Genomic DNA, 23,061 nt, shown 5'->3' with positions numbered 1-23,061 from the left:
ACACTACACTAAGAACAATAGCCCCAACCAGCCACATACTGAGGTTTCTACACATTGACCGTTTACGCACTGGAGGATTCATGCCGGGCAGCAGGCTGGAGTTTTAGTCGTGGCAGGTTACCCCGCCTCTTCCTGCATTCACATGGGGGAGCATTTGGCCTGGTGGACTTCCTCTGCCCCGATTTGTACTCCTGCATGGGAGCTGGGGCAGTGACATCCCCAGTGCGGAAACGGTCATGATGTGTTCTTTAGAAAGGCTTGTAAGGACTTCTCTTGCAGAGGATGTAGGGTGGCAGCACCTCCATTGGAAGTGTGGATGATGCTGAGAAAGCTAGTGTACTCAATTGTTGGCTGGTTGTTATCTAAATAATGCTTGAATTTTTTCATTTCTTTGGGTTTTTATGGTGTGGGTTTTCTTTTACAACACTGGTATTGCTGAGGTACCTTGAATCCTCAGGCAAAGGCAGATTATAAATACTGAATCACTCAATGAGATTGATGAGCAGTAGGTTTAGAACAGGTAACAGGAAGGACTTCTTCACCCAAAGAGTAGTTAGTACATGGAATTCACTGCCACAGCATAGGTAGCTTCAAGAGGCGATTGGCTACTTCAAGAGGTCCATCAGTGGCTATTGGGCTCAAGGTATAGATGGAACACTGTGTCTGGGGCAGTCATGCTCTGTATTCTTGGTCAGGGGTAGTCAACCTGTGGTCCTCCAAATGTCCATGGACTACAATTCCCATGAGCCCCTGCCAGCATTTGCTCGCAGGGGCCCATGGGAATTGTAGTCCATGGACATCTGGAGGACCACAGGTTGACTACCCCTGTTCTTGATGACTGAGAAGCCACAGCGGGAGGGCTTCTGGAGTTCTGGCCCCACTGGTGGGCTTCCTGATGGCACCTGGGTTTTGGCCAATGTGTGACACAAAGCATTGGACTGGATGGGCTATAGGCCTGATCCAACATGTCTTCTCAATTAAATTCTTAATATTTTCAATTAAATAAACCATCATTCCATCAGTTGCTCCCTACACGTCCATCATCTTGGAATCATGCATAACAGTCTGTATCCTGCCAGCCTAGTTTGTAGACTTCCACCACCCCAAGGTTCTCAGATTCTCAGGCTGAGGTGGTCCTTCCTCCAGTGCAGGAAGGCTCATTACATTGGAGAACGGTTCCTTGGGCTGTAGGAAGTTCATCCAGTCTAAGGTAGGCAGCCAACCAATGTTTTGCTGGGAAAACAAGACACCTGGACATTCTTATGGAGTGAAATGTGCTCTTATGGGTTATCTAGTTCCATAGATCTTGTTACATTTGTCTTTAGTCTTTTGTGGATCTGCATAACTGATATGGGTAAGCATTGTGGCTGGCTTCCTTAGTGAGCATAGGGACATACATTGGGTCAGGTCCAGTGATGTGCAAACAGAATAAGCAATTTACTTAACGTGCTTCTGTTTGTGGAAAGAATTGCACGAGATCTTGTGTAATATCCCCTTCTCCCATCCTAGTTTGCTCACATACACAATGACCCAGGAATGCAAGGTCTTCTACAGTCATTTCCTCCTTCTCTTGTATTGTACTTTGGGAAGCCGTTCTGAGAATAAAGAAGCCGCTAGGTTCACTTCCTGAGACCTCAGGATTGGTTGCACAAGATGCAGGCAGAAATTCAAGTGAAGATACAGTATTAAATTAATTAAATTAATGAAATCAGCTACTGATTCTTGCATTTCTACCTGTGCAAGACATCTAGCAGAAGTGGAAATTTTGCTCAGGATCCAACCCGATGTGTGTTTGTGTGTGTGTGTGTATGAAGAGAGGGGCGGATTGTCTTTTCCTAGAAAGTGTGTGCTACAGTGCTACAGTGCTAGATTAAGAGAGCCAGTGTGGTGTAGAGGTTAGGAGTATGGACTTCTAATCTGGCATGCCAGATTCGATTCTGCGCTCCCCCACATGCAACCAGCTGGGTGACCTTGGGCTCGCCAGGGAACTGATAAAACTGTTCTGACCGAGCAGTGATATCAGGGCTCTCTCAGCCTCACCCACCCCACAGGGTGTCTGTTGTGGGGAGAGGAAAGGGAAGGCGACTGTAAGCCGCTTTGAGCCTCCTTCGGGTAGGGAAAAGCGGCATAGAAGAACCAACTCTTGTTCTTCTTCTTCTAGGTGCAGGAATCACTATGGGACATGTCTGTTTGAGCAGGAGCTCTCATGCAAGCAGGAACCACAAGATCACCTTTGCACTAAGTCACCTTGACCATATCCTGTCTCATGTTTCCATATGGGCAAGATATAATGCAGGGTGTATTTCAACTGCCCCACTCCTGATGATGAGATGAAGTTATCGGTCCAGTCATGTCCAACCCTCAGCGATTCTATAGGAAAATCTTCGCCATACGTTTCTGTCCATGACTGCTTCTTTCAGTTGGTTCATGGTCATCCCTGTATCGGCTTTGATCGTGTCGAGCCAGCAGATCCTTTGGCGATCATGTTTCCTTTTGCCGCTGACCATGCCAAGCATTAATGATTTCTCCAACGAGTTTGATCGCATGATGTGATCCTGATAATGAGCTTCATATCAAGCCCCCCCCCCCCAATTGGACTGCGACGGCTGCATCAGATGGATTTTTTCCCTATTGATTTTGTACTCAGCGATACTCACTGGAAAAGGAGAGGTCGAAGCTCGAGCGCACAAGCCATGGCATGGTGGGATCCAACCCACCCTGTGGTGGGTGACAAGATTTTGACCCAATCACATTGTAGTCACACAGTCGGTCCCACTCAGCAGCTAGATGTGCATCCTGGATATGCATGGGAAAACGTTTTTGGCTTAGGCACATAAAGAGGCTGGATCTGAATTGCTTTGAAAGCTCTAAAAGCATTCTACAAGAGCTAAGTGAGAGCCAGTTTGGTGTAGTGGTTAGGAGTGCGGACTTCTAATCTGGCGAGCTGGGTTTGACTCTGCACTCCCCCACATGCAGCCAGCTGGGTGACCTTGGCTGTTCTGACTGAGCTGTAACATCAGGGCTCTGTCAGCCTCACCTCCCTCGCAGGGTGTCTGTTGTGGGGAGAGGAAAGGGATGGTGACTGTAAGCCGCTTTGAGACTCCTTTGGGTAGAGAAAAGCAGCATATCAGAACCAACTCTTCCTCTTCCTCTTTTTTTTTCTCCTTTGGAGAGCTCTGAGGGGGGTCTCTCGGGGTTCCTCCATCCAGGCACTGATCAGCCATCCAGACCACTCCCCGGGGAAACAGCTGCATGATATTTAAGCCTGACCTTCCCTAGGTGAAAGTCATCACAGATCTGAGACAGGACAGAAGGCTACTTCTTATGTAACAAGAAGGGAATTCACAGCAATCTACAGAGATTGGGAGTCGAGATTTTTGCTGAAACTCACACAGAAACAGTTGATCTCACACAGTTCAAGATGCCCTGGATCCCACAGGATGGATTTAACATGTAAATAATAATCATAATCAAGGTGCCTTTTGTCTGATATAAACCAATAACAGGAAAATAATAATTCAAAACAAGACGGATCTTGTAGAACACGGTTTCATTCATTGGGGAACATCTTACCACTGTTTTCCTTTGTCATCGAAAATTTACAGCCTAAATTGAATCCCAACATATGGGTAGGCTCTTAACAACCTACATAAATCAGGTAAATTAACACTTTTCTGCCATCTTTTTGTTTGTGGGCTTTGTTCTCAAAAGCTCTTGAGATCAATTGGTGCTGCCTGCTGCTGGAAACGAAATGGCTTCATTTGGGCTGCCCTACATGTGTGTGGGGTGCACAAGCCTTGCAGATCTATGATTGCAACTAAGGATCAGCTAGAGCCTCTTGTGGCGCAGAGTGATAAGGCAGCCGTCTGAAAGCTTTGCCCATGAGGTTGGGAGTTCAATTCCAGCAGCCGGCTCAAGGTTGACTCAGCCTTCCATCCTTCCGAGGTCGGTAAAATTAGTACCCAGCTTGCTGGGGGGTAAACGGTGATGACTGGGGAAGGCACTGGCAAACCACCCCGTATTGAGTCTGCCATGAAAACGCTGGAGGGCGTCACCCCAAGGGTCAGACATGACTCGGTGCTTGCACAGGGGATACCTTTACCTTTACCTTTAAGGATCAGCTAGAGCAGCCTTTCTCAGCCTTATTTACTGTTGAGAAACCCCTGAAACACTCTTCAGGCTTTGAGAAACTCCAGAAGGAATGCAATTGTGCAGAATATGGTTGGGAAGCAGAGCTGTGTACATGTTCCCTACCACCTCCAGGCCCCCCATTGGCCATTTGGGGAAGGCTGGGGGGGAACATGACCATATATGGTCATATCACCTGATAAACGTTTAACAAATTTTAGAAAATATATACAATTATCTCCCACCCATTCAGGAAACCCTTCTAGGGCCGTCAATAAACCCCAGGGTTTCATGAAATCTTGTTTGAGAAAGCCTGAATTAGACATGAGTCTCATCCTCTAAGCCAGCAGTAGTCAACGTGTGGTCCTCCAGATGTTCATGGACTACAATTCCCATGAGCCCCTGCCTGCGAACATGAACATCTGGAGGACCATGAACATCTGGAGGACCACAGGTTGACTACCCCTGCTCTAAGGTACTGCTGAAAAACCCTCACTGCAGTGACAAGCAGGGCTAGCCTGTGGGCTTAACAAATCCCCCTGGGACTTGGCATAAATGCCCTTATCTCCCAAGACCAAGAGAACCACTTTTTTTGTTACAAACCTCAACCTAATTTCTGAAAACACTTTGCTGACAACTCTGAAGCCTCGCATATGCATGGGGCAGAATGAGGTGGCAAAACCTTGGTCTCGCCAAATCTCTGAGAGCTCCAAGATGGCACTGAGGTTTTTATACCCATTTTTCACTACTCAAAGGAGACTCAAAGCAGCTTACAATCACCTTCCCTTCCTCTCCTCAAAACAGACACCCTGTGAGGTAGGTAGGACTGAGAGAGTTCTGTGAGAACTGCTCTGTGAGAACAGCTCTAACAGGAGTGCGACAATTCCAAGATCATCCAGCTGGCTGCATGTGGAGAAGTGGGGAATCAAACCCAGCTCTCTGGATTAGAGGCCACTGCTATTAACCCACCACGAGCCTGCTTGCTGGGAGTGGTGTGTAACAAACTGAATAAATCACCACCACCACCACCACCACCAGCACCATCATCATCATCATCGTGCTCAAATGGACTGGCTGGGGGAGCAAGGGGGATTTGAAAGTTAAGGCTGCATAATGTACAATGGGAGTTTAGTCTTAGCAAATCATCCAGGTAGCTAGCATTGTCCCTTTCAATAAAGAGATTTTCCTGCAAATGGAGTTTTCTTATTGAAGGCAATTGGCTGACACCTCATGCACACCAGGTTTCACCTGAAACGCTATGGTTTCTTGTTGACGTGGTGCCAGTCATCAGAACTCGTTCCTCCTCTCATGCCTATTGAGTGGCCGCCATTTGCAGTAGTTCTGACATTGACAGGCTCAGCCTAAGGCAGCTTCATGGATTCATGTGCAGTGTCATCTAGGTTGGCCCATCCATGTTATGATCAATCAGCCTTTCTCAACCAGGGTTTTGTGAAACCCTGGGGTTTCTTAATGGCCCTGGAGGGTTTCATGAAGTGTTGGGAGTTAACTAATTTTTCATATTGATATTTTAAATGTGTTAAATATTTATTGGGTAATATGACAATATTTGGCTATGTCGACCCCTCCAGGGTCAACGATGGGCTGGGAAGGGGAGGGGCCCTGGGTGGATGTGTCCACAGCTACGACTCCCAGCCATATTTTGCATGATCATGTCTCTTCTGGAGTTTCTCAAAGCCTGAAGTAGGTTTCTCAATGGTCAAAAATCTGAGAAAGGCTGGTTTAGATTAATAAAAACTCTGGTTAAACAAGTAGAGTGGAGCCTTCAAAAACTCCAACCCCTGTTGGACATGCTCAAGAGCCAAGCAATATTTTCCTGGGCATTCCGGCCATCTATTATGACTAAATTATCTGGGGAAAAGCCCCTCCCCTGGCACGAAAATCAAGAGTCTGACAAGGCATTGAAAAGGAGTTATGCAGGCACTTAGGAAACTCTTAATCATTTTGTGAAAATTTGGCCTGCTGTTCCTGGATGATCAAGGCAGGTTTTAATAAAAATATATATACAAAATACAAATGTTATAATATATTTAAAAAACACTAGAAAGAAATCTCAGAATCAAAGGGTCGGATTGCATGGAAAGTCTTCACTGATGAAAGAGATTTCTCTCAGTGGAGTGGACCTTCAAAGCCTCTATCCTCCTTCCCCATGCCCCACCACAAATACTGCTCTGGGGAGACAAGGGATCCCTGGAACAGCATGAAGGGGAGTTGGAAATCCATAGAGGGCAGGGAAACCAACAAAACATCAGTGCTGCAAATACTGGTGACATGACTCATTGGGCTCTGATTCCAGTGTTAATTGCGGTGTGGACAGGATAAATTCTGAAGTGTTTCTGTGAACACATGGAAAACATATTAAACTTGTTTATCAACACACAGTTTTACTGCAGATGAACAGATATTGAATCTTGGTGATTGATTTGACCCAAAGGGGAGCAAGAATGCTGGACAGAGCTGAAGTCTCAAACTAAGACTTGGAAGAGTGAAGCCAATGCCTTGAATTGCACTGAGAAGAGAGGAAGAAACAAGTGCGGAATTGAGGTACAACACTCGCACAAGATATTCTGGGGCAGGGGTAGTCAACCTGTGGTCCTCCAGATGTTCATGGACTACAATTCCCATGAGCCCCTGCCAGCGTTTGCTGACAGGGGGCTCGTGGGAATTGTAGTCCATGAACATCTGGAGGACCACAGGTTGACTACCCCTGTTCTGTGGGATCTTCAGAATGTGGGCCGCCATATTCTGCACCAAGATGTCCAACTTGGTTAAATCTCAGATTTGAGCCCTATGGGAAAGAATAAACCTGATTGTGAAGTAAGGTCGCCAACTTGTGGTCAGGAAGTTCCTGGAGATTTTGGGGGTTGACGCCTGAGTTGTTTTTCTGGGAGATCTCCAGGTCTTTCCTGGAAGTTGGGAGCTCCACGGTGAATTAACAATGAGTCCACACAGCTCCAGATAATTACGAGGCTCTTTTCCATCGGATGGCACCGAAAAAAAGGTTTTGTCTTGTTCACTTCAAATCAGAACAATCACAGTTGCCGGAGGGCAGACATTTCTACACGGCTAAAAGCACGAGCTAATTGCAAACCTAGCATCCACGTATAATGAAGAGTTAGGGTTAATTCACTTTATGGGGCCTCCCAGCTTCAAGATCTCAGCCCCTTGGTATCTGCTAGTGAGTCTCAGAGAGTCCTCACATTATTCTCCCGTTAGTAAAGCCCGTCCTTTCAGGAAAAACAGAGCTCTAAGTCACGTGAAGCACAATTGTCTTTCTATTCTAAGAGGGTTTATCCAAGGTGAGGTAGAAGGTGGTGGTTTCGTACAGAGCCATCTTACACACACACACACACAATTGCCATCTGTTTCCTGTTTTGTTATCGTGTTTGGCATTCCTAGAAAGTTGGCCGTCAGTTCTCATCAGTTGCGTCAAGGAACATTTTTTTTTAAGTTCTACATTTCCAAACAGATCATCTGCAGGCAGGGGTTGTGTGTTTCTTAAGATAATCAGGCACAAGACAGATTGTATTAGGACTAATTCAGAACAGGAGGTTTCTGTTGTTTATTTATTTTGCAATAAGTGCTCCCCTTTCTGGTACGTTTGGTGTGGGTTTTGTTATATTTTGCATAGGAGCAATGCAGAAAAACATTTAGGCTGTCTATTAGGCTGTCCCACATTTAGGCTGTCTATTTAAATATATTGTATGCTTTGTAGTCAGGTGCAACTCCAAATAAGTTTCTTGGCAGTCCAAATTTGTTGTGCCTTTCCTCCCTTGGAAACCCTCCTTTTATTCCTAGTTTCAGATGGGTAGTACTGTTAGTCCGTAGTAGTAGAACAAAATTTGGGTCCAGAGGGTCTTCCTTTTCTTGTTTTCCTTGCTTGTGTGTTCCAGAGCTTCTGGTGTCCTCCCTCCTTATCTGGCATGCATTTTGCTCTCCCTAGTGGTCGATTCAATATTACATGTCTTTATGTCCAGTATTAAAAACCTGCAATTCGAATCTGCAGGGAGATAAACCAAACATAAAGAGAAGTAATATCACATTGACCACTATATATATATTTGTGTGTGTGTGTGTATGTATATATATGACAAAATCACAGTATATCAAATATAGTTGACAATCTTGGCTTAGGCCTTTTTTAGCCTAGCTCATTGCACAAGTGGCTAATCTACTCCCAGGAGCCCTGGAACTTAAGAAGAGCTCCTAAAAAGACCATGCACAAGAAAAGCTTAAGAATGGACTACTAGGAACTTCCCCTATCTGTTAAATCAGGGGTAGTCAACCTGTGGTCCTCACGATGTCCATGGACTACAATTCCCATGAGCCCCTGCCAGCAACTGCTCATAGGAATTGTAGTCCATGGACATCTGGAGGACCACAGGTTGACTACCCCTGCATTAAATGGCCGGTCCTCCTCTGACAGAGGCAGGGCATTGCAAACCATTTCGAGATCTTGTTCTCAAATCGAGTGTTATTACAACAATGTGCAGAAGGCCCGACACAAACCCTTTTTCAGTTCTGGGAGAGCGTTCATAGTGTGTGATTACTTTTGTCCTCCCCAGTATGACCAAAGGACATTTCGCAAATTAAAATTCCATTCATCCTCTCCTGATCGCTTGTCCTGTCAAGTCCGCGCTTTAGCCATTACCATGCTAAGAATATTTCTCTGCTGCTCATTACAGCTCAGCCGTCACTGAGGCATGGTTCCTGAATGCAGAATGTTGCGCCGATGCCATTTCATTAGGTCTTCTTTTTAAAAATAAGTGCTGCAATGGACAACTACACCTTAAGCATCCCATAATGTTGAAAGCACAGAGAAAGGCTGGGATGAATGGGCTGAGCTTTTCAAGAGTGCCATCATTACAATCCCACATTTTCTTAGTGGGAAGGGAATTGGTTGACTATTTCAGTAGGCCTAATGGCTGTTTTCATTGTCATGTTTACCCACAAGGATCGGTCGTCTTAGGTATAATTGTGTAGACTATTGCAAGTGTTTAAATGAGGCAAAGAGATTAGGCGACCCTGGAAAGAAAGAGGACAGAATAGCCTAGAGTTCCTGGTAGCGAGTTTTGTGGTTTATGCAAAACGGGGCAACTCATTGTACACAAGTATTTTATAAATCGATGCTGATACAGTAAAGCCATAGAAACACTCAAAACCTGGCTTGCGATGGAGGTGGTATCACCCACCCCACAGGCTTCATACATATCTAAAGCAGTTTAACAGATATATTTATTTATATTTATATACCACCACTCCTGAATGGCTTGTGGTGGTTCACAATGGAAAAATCTCCCCACAATAAAATCCCCCATAAACAATAATTAAAACTCAAGTCATAAAGATTAAGAACCCTGATTACAATCACCTCCCGGTGGCAGCAACAGTCTCCCAACCTTCCAGCTCACAGACATTCTGATTTTATATGCCGCTTTTCTCTACCTGAAGGAGTCTCAAAGTGGCTTACATTCATCTTCCCTTTCCTCTTCCCACAACAGACAACAGGCTGAGAAAACCCTGATATTACTGTTCAGTAACAACAGCTTTATCAGTGCAGTGAGGAACCCAAGGTGGTTGCACATTGGAGGAGCAGGGAATCAAACCCAGCTTGCCAGATTAGTAGCCCACACTCCTAACCACTACACCAAGGTGGCTCAGTGGCTTCAAGGCAGAGGCTCATATTCAGCTTTAGGGCAGTCACTGAGAGCCAGGCCTCTGCTGTCCTACAGCTGATTGTTCCAGCTCCTACCCTGAATTTGCCACTGATTGTTACAACCCCAATAACTGCAGAGAGATCAATAGCTGGCCAGTCAGGGGCTTCCAGCAGTGGTCTCAAAAACACTTAGGAACAATTTGGGAAAGAAACAAAAACCAGGAGAGCAAGAAATGACAAATGACAAATGGTTCCGGGTGTAACAGAGGAGGAAAAAAAACAATGCGGTTAAGAAGCCAAGCTGCGGCAAAAAACCCCGGTGTGGAAAAGCCCCGTAAGACAGATGATAAACACTGTAATAAGATTAGATCGCAAAGTTAAAAAACAAGGCAATAAAAACAAGAAATGCATACATTAAGCTACAGCCCTTTGCAAAAGTGTCCTCCTTTTTACTACAGCCATATTCCCTTTAAAAATGTTCTGCTGAACATTTCCCATTTTACACATTCTACAAGATGACCACAAAGCAGGAGGCAGAATAGAGAAATGCTCAATAATAGCCAGCTGCTGACGTCCTTCATCTAACCAGGGCCAGTTTATAACTTTAGCACATGCAGCACTTTCTACAGGCCCCACACAATGTCTCCCCCCCCCCCCATGGATCAAGGTTGCAGTTTCTTTCCCTCCCTTTCCCTCTTTGAAGACAATTGCGGTGATACCCCTATCCACTGTGCAGAGCATTCCAATAGCCTAGCACTGAGGTTACTGTGGCATGGATCTACATGGATCTACAGGGCCAGATCTTGGTCTGTGTCACCCATTGTTGCCAGCTCTGGGTTGGGAAATATCTGGAACCTTTGGGGGTGGAGCTGGGAGTGGGTGGGATTTGGGGCAGGGAGGGACCTCAGTGTTGTATAATGCTATGGAGTCCATCCTCCAAAGCTGTGATTTTCTCCAGAGGAACCAATCTCTTTAGTTTGAAGATGATCTATAGAAGAAGAAGAAGAAGAAGAAGAAGAAGAAGAAGAAGAAGAAGAAGAAGAAGAAGAAGAAGAGTTGGTTCTTATATGCTGCTTTTCTCTACCCAAAGGAGGCTCAAAGTGCCTTACCATCACCTTCCCATTCCTCTCCCCACAACAGACACCCTGTGAGGTGGGTGAGGCTGAAAGAGCCCTGATATCACTGCTCGGTCAGAACAGCTTTATCAGTGCTGTGACGAGCCCAAGGTCACCCAGCTGGCTGCATGTGGGGGAGTGCAGAATTGAACCCGGCTCACCAGATGAGAAGTCTGCACTCCTAACCACTACACCAAACCGGCTCTCTGGTTCTGGGGGATCTACACTAGGGCAATCCCGGGTGTTGCTCATGTATGAAAAGGTGCAATTTCTTTCTACATTTAATGTTACCTCCTCAGCAGTGAGTCTTTGTCAGGTAGTGAAAAGTGAGGCACAAAGACCAGCACTTCTTATTCTATATCTATAATCTGATTTGTGTGACCATCTTCTTGAACGATCTGTTCTGCAGTCCCATGATTCATTGTGGCTTATGGCAGGTTTGTGATTAATACAACAGTGTCGATCCAGTTCTTTGGGATGCCCCCAGGCTGTGTCCAAGGCCTCTTCTCTCGGCCCTGTCTCTGGAGTCTGGACAAGCACAAGTGGGAGTCTTTTCATCTGTGAAATGCCGGAGAGGACCCACAGAGATTAAAGTCGGAAAATGCTAATGTAATTAGTTTCTTTTGGAACAGCTCCGCCTAATAAAAGAAAACCTTTATCTTAGGATACAGTAATGTTTCTGTGCATAGCAGTTAATCTAAGAAGAAAGCAGTATGCTCATAAATTAAGTCCACGCTAGTTTTTCTTACTACTCACTGAAGGGGGGGGGGAATTGAAGGCTAGCAGGGTCTTCTTCACATCTGTGTAGCATTTGTCAAGCTAGAGACAAAGGTGATTACAATAGAGTTTGACTTCCCTTTCTGTTTTCACTTTAGAAGCAGCAACCTGCAGGAAAACAATGTAACAGAGAAGGGCTCGGGAGCTTGCATTCGTTAATAGGGGTGCAGAAATAAATCTTATTAAGGTTTTATTTTTGTTAAAGTTTTGTATCTGTCTCTGTACTATGACATCATAAGGGGGAACGTGCAAAGATTTGTGGGGCACAACATCTAATTTCCCCCGCCCTCCTTTCCCCCTTCCCTAAAAGCCCCACGGTTGCTCCTATTTCCCTGCTTCTTTCTCTCCTTCCCATCCACAAGTCAATCTAGCTGACTCTCTTCTATCTGCACCCCAGGTTTGGTCAGGATTGGATTTCCGGGTTCTGAATTACTTCTCCCAAAAAAAGGTGCTCCTAGGAAAGTGCTTTCCGGGGAAATGGCAGAAATGACTGGCACAGGTGTTGTGGTGTATAGAACAGACCCTGTGCAATCTAGAGCAGGGGTAGTCAACCTGTGGTTCTCCAGATGTCCATGGACTACAATTCCCATGAGCCCCTGCCAGCAAATGCTGGCAGGGGCTCATGGGAATTGTAATCCATGGACATCTGGAGGACCACAGGTTGACTACCCCTGCTCTAGAGGCATCAAACTGGAGGTTGGAATCACTGTGCAGACCACCTAGGATACTGCCCCTCCTTGAGATGTGATCCTCGTTCAAGACCTGCTGGTACCTGGCCACCTACTTCTCATGCAGTCTGCCAGTCTGCTGCATGAGAGACAGGAGGAGGGGGATGAGGAACTCCACCTGTGCCACATTTGGTGGAGCAGAAGAGCATGGTGCAGGATGTTATCTCTCCCATGAGTATCCTCCATGGGGAAGAGGAGTTCAGCATCATCTCCAGTGATTCGTTGACCCTCTCGCAAATGGTGTGTGTCCTCAAGACCTTCCAAGGCACCACTGACCTGCTCTGCACCCAGTCTCGGGCAAGTTATCCCCCTGATGTGAGAGCTGAACCAAGGGGAAAGGTACCCCTTCATGAACCACAACACAAACAGCATGAAAGTTCGTGAAACATTCGTGCCGGTTGCCGTGCTGTGAACTTCACTTCCTGAATCACGAACTGGCCAAAATTTGTGGCGAATTTTCATGAGCCAGTATGTGACCATCCCTAATATCTACTGATGTACCAATCTCTTCCCCTCTTCTCACTGCTCCTCATTGTTTCATAGAACAGAAAGACTACCAGTAAGGTGCCAAAGAATATACATTAATTTTCCTCTTCTGAGTAGTTACAACTCCATTAGCATATGGGGTCAAATTTTGATTAATGGCACCCCAGTGATCTCTCTGAACTCTTAGATTACTCTTAACCTAAAACCAGAAAGTAACTCCAGAGAATACACTCAAAAGAGTTTCAAGAGCAATGAAAATCGTTGGGAGCCAACTACCAATAATGAATAGCTATGCAGATCTCACAGTTGCTTACTGCTTTGGTTTTGTATGGCCTTCCCCAATCTTTTACTTTTATGTAGGTTTGGGGGAATATTTGTTTTTGGCTTAGTGGCTTAACAGTGTTTTTAAATTTTATTTATCCTAGTCCCCTCCCCCCCTGCATACAGATAGGTCCAATGGAAATAAAGGTCCAATGGAAATAGAGCACCTGGTGAGATATTCAAGAAGCATTTCATGTTAACAGATCCATTTCCCCACCAGCTTCCAGCTCCTTTCATGAGCTGGGTAGAAGGGGAAGAATCTTAGCTTACGTGGCCTCCCTGACACAAGGACACAGCCCCCACTCATGATCCACAGGAAGGAGGGGGAGGGGCTCATTACCATGCCCTTGTGTGACATCACAGAGCCACTCCCCCAAGCAGGCCTCGTTACCACGGGGACAGTACGGCTGCAGAGGATAGCCAGCTCAGAGGCAGGCAGTCCAGCCTGGGGAGGAGTGGGGCTGTGAGGAAGAGGTTCAGGACGAGAGACCCAAGTGACACACCCCGAGAGTCCCGGATCCAGGCGGCCGGCAGAGGGGATGCGGAGAGGAGGAGGCTGATCCTGCGGAGGGGAGAGGCGCCCAAAGGCAAGTTGTCCCACTCTGTGGGGCAACTTGTAGTGTAAGCAGTGGTAACTGGCAACTCGAAGCTGGCGGAGTGCCACGGTCGGAAGCGCCTGATGACGTTAGCTGACGGAAGCTGGCAGAACTCGGCTGGTTGGAAGGGGGCGGAAATTGGCGAATGCCGCTGGGGAGGGTGTGTGTGTGAATGTGTGTGTGAATGGGGTGTTCCATAACTGAGGGGCTTTCCGCCGTCAGCATGGGGCACCGGTGTGAATGTGTGAGTGAATGGGGGTGTGTCCGTTGCTGTGTGGCTCCCCGCCCTCAGCGCGGCGCACTGGCGTGAATGTGTGTGTGTGAATGTGTGAGTGAATGGGGGTGTGTCCGTTGCTGTGTGGCTCCCCGCCCTCAGCGCGGCGCACTGGTGTGAATGTGTGTGTGAATGTGAGCCAGTGGCCATTCGCAGGTGGAAGTCCGTGGAGGCCGGCTGACGGACCCCGGTGGATGTTGGCCAACTGAAGGCTGTGGATGTCCCTGGAGGATGCCGGCGGAGGGGAGTCCACGATCCCTGCTTACCGCCATGTTTTTGCCTTGCAGGAATGCGTCCAGCTGGTCTTTTGGAGAAGCGGGGACACGAAAAGGATCCAGAGGACGTCTCGGGAAATCTCCCTGTCTCTACGTGCCACCACCAGATTGGCCCTGGCAGCTGTCTCCCATGGGCTTCAGTGTTTCTGCTTTTCATTAAAACAAACCGTTCTCATTCTATGCAGCCTTATATTTATGATTAAAAGGCAACTCTATGCAATAAACTTTGTTCCCTTCCACCGGTAGTTTCTCTCCTGATTTATATTGGATTACTGGAACTTTTCCTGTTTTGGGGTTTAAACACTGGTGCACAGGTTTTAGGTTTAACATACCCACGTCACAGCAAGAAGCTTTATTGCTGAATTCGAGTCTTGCAGGAGGACTTCACGGGGGTTCAACAAGATGTTCAGGGGAGGAGCGTTTCAGTGTCAAAGCTCAATCCGTCAGGTCTGATGGAATTTATTGTCCCCCGTCTTCACAACAGTCTGAACTACTGGGAGGGACATCTCGGTTCTCGTCCACTGGCTCTCCCGCATGTGGTGGAGGCCTTCCATTGCCCCCCCTCGCAGCCAGACCCTCCTGCCAACAGAGAACAGCCAGGCGCTTGTGCTTTCTCTCTCTTGCGCTCCCAGGCAGTGTCCGCTGTGTTTGCTGCCTGTCTTGTTTTGAGATGGGTGGCAAAAACCCTGAAAGTCAAACTGAGCAGAAGAAGGAAATATGGATTAAAAGCACTTTCTATGGGGATTCCCTTGGCAATCTTACTGCCAATTTGGGGAGACCGGAAGTCACTTCACAGACCATGTTCTTGGAGTAGACCAGTCTCCCCGGAAGTGATTACGGACTTCACAACTGCATCTAACTCTAGGATGGTGTTTCTGCTCTTGGGGTAAGCCTCTCCTGATACAATTCACATGGATTTCCTTTGGACTGAAATAATCATGCATGTTATGTTTTCTCAATGAAATTCTGTTTTGTAGCTTTTGAAAGAGATTTGTTTATGCCCCCTCTATATGTACATGTAATATCAGAATGTTTGACATTTTTGCTTCTGGATTTGGTGGACATTTGACATATTCTACATGTTATACATTCAATGCAGAGATTGGCTGCTGAGGAGGGCCATCCAAACACCAATTCAACCAGGGTGGTTTTCAGCTGTTGTTTTTAATTGGCAAGAACAGTCATCATGGCTTGTTTGTAGACTCCTCTCAGTGTTTGGCGTCGGGGTTGGATCCTCCGAGCGCTGAGAGGTCATCGGTTTCTGAGCTTCCAGGTGGGCCCTGAAGATTTCTGCAGGGCTGCTTGTGAGGTGACTGGGAAATGTCTGAAGGGAGGGATGGGGCTCATTTCCATGCCCTTGTGTGACATCACAGGGCCACTCCCCCAAGCAAGCCTCGTTACCACGGGGACAGTACCGGCTACAGAGGATGGCCAGTTCAGGGGCAGGCAGGACAGCCTGGGGAGGAGGGGGGCTTTGAGGGCTAGGTTAAGGATGGGAGACCCAAGCGACACACCCAGAGCGTCCCAGAGGAAGGCTGGGATCCCATGGAAACCAAGGGATCCAGGAGGAAGCGTTTGTCGCCCTCCCTGAATGGCTGGTGTGGGGTTCTTCCTCCCAAGGAGCGGGGAAGGGAGCCTGGGAGGACCCTCTCTCTGGCCAGAGTCCAACAGCCCCAGAGTCCTCAGGCAGGCCTTCAAGCCCTGCGTCTCTCTCTGCTTCCCCCCAGACACAGGCAGGCCCCCGGATCCAGGCGGCCGGCAGAGGGGATGCGGAGAGGAGGAGGCTGATCCTGCGGAGGGGAGAGGCGCCCAAAGGCAAGTTGTCCCACTCTGTGGGGCAACTTGTAGTGTAAGCAGTGGTAACTGGCAACTCGAAGCTGGCGGAGTGCCACGGTCGGAAGCGCCTGATGACGTTAGCTGACGGAAGCTGGCAGAACTCGGCTGGTTGGAAGGGGGCGGAAATTGGCGAATGCAGCTGGGGAGGGTGTGTGTGTGAATGTGTGTGTGAATGGGGTGTTCCATAACTGAGGGGCTTTCCGCCGTCAGCATGGGGCACCGGTGTGAATGTGTGAGTGAATGGGGGTGTGTCCGTTGCTGTGTGGCTCCCCGCCCTCAGCGCGGCGCACTGGCGTGAATGTGTGTGTGTGAATGTGTGAGTGAATGGGGGTGTGTCCGTTGCTGTGTGGCTCCCCGCCCTCAGCGCGGCGCACTGGTGTGAATGTGTGTGTGAATGTGAGCCAGTGGCCATTCGCAGGTGGAAGTCCGTGGAGGCCGGCTGACGGACCCCGGTGGATGTTGGCCAACTGAGGGCTGTGGATGTCCCTGGAGGATGCCGGCGGAGGGGAGTCCACGATCCCTGCTTACCGCCATGTTTTTGCCTTGCAGGAATGCGTCCAGCTGGTCTTTTGGAGAAGCGGGGACACGAAAAGGATCCAGAGGACGTCTCGGGAAATCTCCCTGTCTCTACGTGCCACCACCAGATTGGCCCTGGCAGCTGTCTCCCATGGGCTTCAGTGTTTCTGCTTTTCATTAAAACAAACCGTTCTCATTCTATGCAGCCTTATATTTATGATTAAAAGGCAACTCTATGCAATAAACTTTGTTCTCTTCCACCGGTAGTTTCTCTCCTGATTTATATTGGATTACTGGAACTTTTCCTGTTTTGGGGTTTAAACACTGGTGCACAGGTTTTAGGTTTAACATACCCACGTCACAGCAAGAAGCTTTATTGCTGAATTCGAGTCTTGCAGGAGGACTTCATGGGGGTTCAACAAGATGTTCAGGGGAGGAGCGTTTCAGTGTCAAAACTCACTCCGTCAGGTCTGATGGAATTTATTGTCCCCCATCTTCACAACAGTCTGAACTACTGGGAGGGACATCTCGGTTCTCGTCCACTGGCTCTCCCGCATGTGGTGGAGGCCTTCCATTGCCCCCCCTCGTAGCCAGACCCTCCTGCCAACAGAGAACAGCCAGGCGCTTGTGTCCAGATAGGATCCGATACAAGCTTGTTCCAGCCCCATATCTGTCAGACCTCAAACTTAACACCCATAGAAGGGCCTTCACCCAAGCGAGATGCTCAGCTCTACCTACAGCTGTGTTGGAGGGGTGTTACAAAAAAACCCGTCTTGCTCAGAGACTCTGTCTTTGTGTCAGCGGATGGATAGAGTCAGACGAACACTTGCTTCTGTTCTGCCCCATTTATGATACCATCAGATGTAACTTTATTCAGCCAATTTTGAACACCTACCCAAGATCTTACCCAAAGGAGAAAGTCAAGGTGCTGCTTCAAGACAAAGACAGGCAAATAACTCTCTGCACAGCTAAATTTTGCACTGCCGCCGTGAAACTGCGTACCATGTATGTGGGTCAGAAAATTTCTCTCTGATCCAATTTCAAAAGTACAAAGAGCCATTTGTCACTGGCAACTTAAACTATGTTTTAAATATTGAATGCAACATCTTAAAGTTTTTATGTTGTCAGATCTTTTAAAATTTTTATAGTACTATTACTGTTTTTTCTCTTTTTAAACTGTCTTAGTTTTTAATTGCTGGTATTTTAATTTTGGTCTGAATGACCGTAAATAAATATTGATTGATTGATACAATTCACATGGATTTCCTTTGGACTAAAATAATCATGCATGATATGTTTTCTCAGTGAAATTCTCTTTTGTAGCATTTGAAAGAGGGTTATTTATGCCCCCTCTACATGTACATGTAATATCAGAACCTGCCTGTGTCTGGGGTGCCTGCCTGTGTCTGGGGGAGAAGCAGAGAGAGACGCAGGGCTTGAAGGCCTGCCTGAGGACTCTGGGGCTGTTGGACTCTGGCCAGTGGGAGGGTCCTCCCAGGCTCCCTTCCCCGCTCCTTTTGTTTCTGGATTTGGTATACATTTGACACATTGTACATGTTATAAATCCAGTGCACAGATTGGCTACTGAGGAGGGTCGATTCAAGGTCCTATTTTTGGGTAAGCCTCTCCTTATACAATTCAGATGGTTTTACTTTTGACTGAAATAATCATGCACAATATGTTTTCTCAATGAAATTCTGTTTTGTAGCTGCTGCTATTATCATTATTATTATTATTATAATCATCATCATCATTATTATTATTTGATTTTTAGCCCACCACTCCCAAAAGGCTCATGGTGTGTTACAACACATATAGTTCCCCAATAAAAACACCTTCCAACACATTAACACATTTTGCGGACAAAGTCTCGTCGCTCCGCCGCGCTCTTCCCGCCACAGTTAAGACAGTAAATGAACTGGAGACCCGTTGGCCGCCTTTGGAGGTGACGTTCGATGGCTTCAGACGGCTCTCCTTACCCGCAGTGGACGAGTTGCTAGGTTCGGTCAGGGCGACCACGTGCCCTCTCGACCCCTGTCCGTCATGGCTCCTCAAGGGAGGTGGCCAGAGGATAGGAGGTCAGCTCAGGGATATTGTCAATCTCTCCCTGGATTCCGGGGAGTTCCCTGAGCAGCTGAAGGAGGCAGTGGTTTGCCCTCTCCTGAAAAGATCTATGCTGGATCCACGGGACCCAGACAGCTACCGCCCGGTATCGCACTTGGCGTTCCTGGGCAAGGTGGTTGAAAGGGCTGCGGCAGGCCAGCTCCTGGCATTCTTGGAAGAAACTTCGGCACTCGATCCATATCAGTCTGGTTTCTGACCTGGCCACGGGGTGGAGACGGTGCTGGTCGCCCTGTTGGATGATCTCCGCCGCCAGCTGGATAGGGGCGGGGCGGCAGTGCTGGTTCTTCTGGACCTGTCGGCCACTTTTGACACCGTGGACCACGAATTGTTGGTCCACCGCCTCGCCGAAACGGGGATACGGGGCACAGCTTTATGCTGGATACGCTCCTTTCTCCAGGACCGGACCCAGAGGGTAGCAGTGGGGGATGAGCTCTCGCACTCCTACAGGCTTCCATGTGGAGTCCCACAGGGCGCGGTCCTCTCCCCCACATTATTTAACGTCTTTATGCGCCCTCTGGCCCAGCTGGTGCGGAGTTTTGGGCTGGGTTGCCACCAGTACGCTGATGACACCCAGCTCTATCTCCTGATGGACGGTCGCCCGGACTCTCCCCCGGAACCATTTGCCAGATGTTTGGAAGCGGTGACAGAATGGTTCGAGCAGAGTCGCCTGAAACTCAACCCCTCCAAGACGGAGGTCCTGTGGCTGGGATGTAGGGGGCGGGAACAGGAAGTGCGCTTGCCCACCCTGGGAGGGGCGCATCTTACCATCGCGTCCCAGGCCAGGAACTTTGGTGTGATCATCGATGCCACCCTGACTTTGGAGGCACAGATCAAAAGAGTAGCGGGCCAGGCATTTTTCCAACTTTGCCAGGCTCGACTACTAGTGCCCTACCTGTCCCCCGAACACCTGGCCACGGTGATCCATGCAACGGTCACCTCCAGAATAGATTTCTGTAACTCGCTCTACGCGGGCCTTCCCTTGTCCTTGATCCGGAAACTTCAGCTAGTGCAGAATGCAGCTGCTAGGGTCCTAACTGGTACACCTTGGAGGGCCCATATCCAGCCAGTGCTGAGGCAGCTGCACTGGTTGCCAATTGCTGCCCGGATCCGGTTCAAGGTTTTGGTTTTAACCTTTAAGGCTTTACGCGAGTTGGGACCCACATACCTGAGGGACCGCCTACCGCCCTATGCCCCTTGCAGGGCCTTGCGCTCTGCGGGTGAAAATCTGTTGGTCATTCCCGGCCCTAGGGAAGCACGCCTGGCCTCGACCAGGGCCAGGGCCTTTTCGGTCCTGGCCCCCGCCTGGTGGAATGAGCTCCCGGGAGAGCTGCGGGCCCTGCGGGACCTTCCATCGTTCTGCAGGGCCTGCAAGACGGAGCTCTTCTGCCAGGTTTACGGCTGAGACCAGGCTTAACATCTATGCCCCCCCGGGACCTGAGGATTGGGATTAGAGACGGGTACCATCAGTATCCCCTCTCCACCTGCTAGTGGGGGAATGGGTAGTCAATTAGCTGCTCTTGCCAGGTAGCTTATTAATTGCAGATGTGTCAATTGGATTTTAATGGATTTTATGGGGTTTTATACTGTTGCAACCTGCCACGAGCCGCAAGGGAGTGGCGGGTAATAAATCTAATATAATAATAATAATAATAATAATAATAATAATAATAATAATAATAATAATTCAAACCCTAAAAACCCAGACACAAGAACCCAAGCGGTGGCGGAACTACACAACCTAACCTAGCCTGACCACACCCCAGAGGGTGAAGGGGACACTGATCATTTCACAGCCAATAATACTCCGGGGGGGGGGGGGGTTGGTACTGGCCTCAGCCATAAACCTTGTGGAAGGGCTCCGTCTTGCAGGCCGTGCGTAAAGCCAGAAACTCCTACAAGGCTGTAGCTCTTCTGGGAGCTCATTCCACCAGGTAGGGGCCAGGACCGAGAAGGCCCTGGCCCTGGTCAAGGCCAGACGTGCTTTCGGGGGCAGGGTACAACCAACAAATTTGTACCCTCAGAGCGTAAAACCCTGCGGGGGGCATAGGGCGAGAGGCGGTCCTTCAAGAATGTGGGTCCCAGACTGTGAAGGGCCTTAAAAGTTAATACCAAAACCTTGAATCAGATCTGGGCAACAATCAGTAGCTAGTGCAGCTGCCTCAGAGCAGGCTGTATGGGGGCTCTCCAAGGTGTCCCTGTGAAGACCATAGAAGCTGCATTTTACACCAGCTGTAATCTCTCGATCAGATCCATGGCAGGCCCACGTAGAGCGAGTTAAGAAATCTATTCTAGAGGTGACCATCGCATGGATCACCGTGGCTAGGTGTTTAGGTGACAGGTAGGGCGCTAGTAGCCAGACCTGGCGCAGATAGAAAAATGCCTGGCCTGCTACCTTTATGACCTCAGCCTCCAAGTTTAATGAGGCATCTAAGTTCAAATCCAGATTCCTGGCTTGGGGGTTTTGAAAGAGGGTTATTCCTACTGATGAAGGGAGCCCTGCTGACTCTCAAAAGCTCACCCACAAACACCCCAGAAACTTTCAGCTCTACCACAGACCAACACAGCTTCCCTCTGAAGCCCATTCCTGGTGGATCCAACAAAGCAAAAAAACTAAACAGAATATCTCACAGTTCTCACATGTGTAACTCCCCCCCACCACCACACATACACCTATTGTCAAAGGTACACATTGCAAAATTGCTTTTGCACAGGTTTAATTTCCCTGTTCACTCACTTTATACTGTTTAATTAAGGAACAATTTCTCTATTGCAAGTTATAGAAAAATGCCTCTGCACAACACACATATTCTATACAGTATACATATATATATATATACTCTCCTTGCAGCCTAAAACTTCTCCCCGAAACAAATCTCTGGGGACTGTATGGACTGTGTGCATACATTTGTAGTGAACTGTGAATTATTTAATGCAGCCATTACTGCAGAGAATTTGCGCATTGTTTGCCAATGAATTTACAAATGTGCATCTGCTTTACCAGGCTGTAGAGCAGGGGTAGTCAAACTGCGGCCCTCCAGATGTCCATGGACTACAATTCCCAGGAGCCCCCTGCCAGCATTCGCTGGCAGGGGGCTCCTGGGAATTGTAGTCCATGGACATCTGGAGGGCCGCAGTTTGACTACCCCTGCTGTAGAGTATACTGCGTTGGTTGTACTTTGGTAGCTGGTACATCTGCAATAAAGGGTTGGGAGACATCCCAGTCCATAGAACGGTATATGGAGGTGTCATTGGAGACCTTCACACACATCCAACCTCTGTTGTTTAGAATGTTTTATCCTGTGTTAGGTTGTATGGGGGTTTTATTCATTGGATGTAAACTGCCATGAACCAGCAATGCTGGGAGTGGCGGTATATAAATATAAATAATTAAATAAATAAAGTGTGGAAGTCATCTCACCATGGTATGAGATGCCTGCCTTTGGTATGCTGCCTGCCTTTCCCTTGTTAAACTACTTTCACATTTTATGCCAATAAAGGATTATTATTATTTTATCATCATCATCATCATCATCATCATCATGCTGACATCCTCTGGCTACTGCAGCGTCAGAACTTCCAGACGTGATTGAAAAGTCCAATATCCCTGCTAGCTTTTTCAATGCTATCAAGGAGGTTTTGACGTATGGCGACATGATGAATTCATAACCTCCAAAATGTCCTACCTTTAAGAGCCTTACTCAGTTCCTGCCGAACAAGGGCCTTTAGAGAGTCAACCCATCTCACGCCTGGTCTTACTCTTCTCTTGCTGCCTTCCACTTTTTCTAGCGCCATTGTCTTTTTCCACTCCTCCAATTTTGCCTTCTCGTACGATAGCTTCCATTTATCCATATTAGGACATTGTTGGCATTTAATGGCACACACAATGCTAGAAGATGTAACTAAGCCTGAGATGATGTAGCTCAGGGGTAGTCAACCTGTGGTCCTCCAGATGTTCATGGACTACAATTACCATGAGCCCCTGCCAGCATTTGCCACAGGTTGACTACCTTGGGTGTAGCTGATATCATTAGGTTCAGTGACTGTGTTGTCCGGGTGTATGTGGCAGCAAAGTTGGTGTCTGTGATTGTTGCTAGCTCTGGTACCAGTGTTCATGTTCAACTCAGATGTTATATTATTGTGGGCGAGGTGTTGTTTGATTCAGTGTTTGGATAGCGGTTAAATCAGCCTTTCTCAACTTTTGTACTGTTGAG

The 23,061-nt window shown here is 47.8% G+C and overlaps 3 long non-coding RNA genes across 4 annotated transcripts; 2 read left to right on the top strand and 1 right to left on the bottom strand.

The window, feature by feature from the left end:
• Positions 1-11,231: 11,231 nt before the first annotated feature.
• On the bottom strand, positions 11,232-13,528 carry LOC143840614 (uncharacterized). Of its 2 annotated transcripts, none has more exons than XR_013232258.1 (3): positions 13,397-13,528; positions 11,674-11,802; positions 11,232-11,555 (listed from the first exon to the last, which is right to left on the bottom strand). It is a non-coding gene; the product is annotated as an uncharacterized LOC143840614 (long non-coding RNA). The 2 variants fall into 2 exon arrangements; XR_013232257.1 differs by having other exon boundaries at positions 11,232-11,475.
• A 109-nt stretch (positions 13,529-13,637) lies between these two features.
• On the top strand, positions 13,638-14,613 carry LOC143840613 (uncharacterized). The gene is made up of 2 exons (XR_013232256.1): positions 13,638-13,816; positions 14,387-14,613. It is a non-coding gene; the product is annotated as an uncharacterized LOC143840613 (long non-coding RNA).
• A 1,195-nt stretch (positions 14,614-15,808) lies between these two features.
• On the top strand, positions 15,809-16,925 carry LOC143840612 (uncharacterized). Its single transcript, XR_013232255.1, has 2 exons — positions 15,809-16,189; positions 16,760-16,925. It is a non-coding gene; the product is annotated as an uncharacterized LOC143840612 (long non-coding RNA).
• Positions 16,926-23,061: the final 6,136 nt, after the last annotated feature.

The sequence above is a fragment of the Paroedura picta genome, chromosome 6, assembly GCF_049243985.1.
Source record: "Paroedura picta isolate Pp20150507F chromosome 6, Ppicta_v3.0, whole genome shotgun sequence".
Taxonomy (NCBI): domain Eukaryota; kingdom Metazoa; phylum Chordata; class Lepidosauria; order Squamata; family Gekkonidae; genus Paroedura; species Paroedura picta.
The sequence above is the reverse complement of the archived record's forward strand: the minus strand, read 5'-3'. Positions and strand labels throughout refer to the sequence as shown.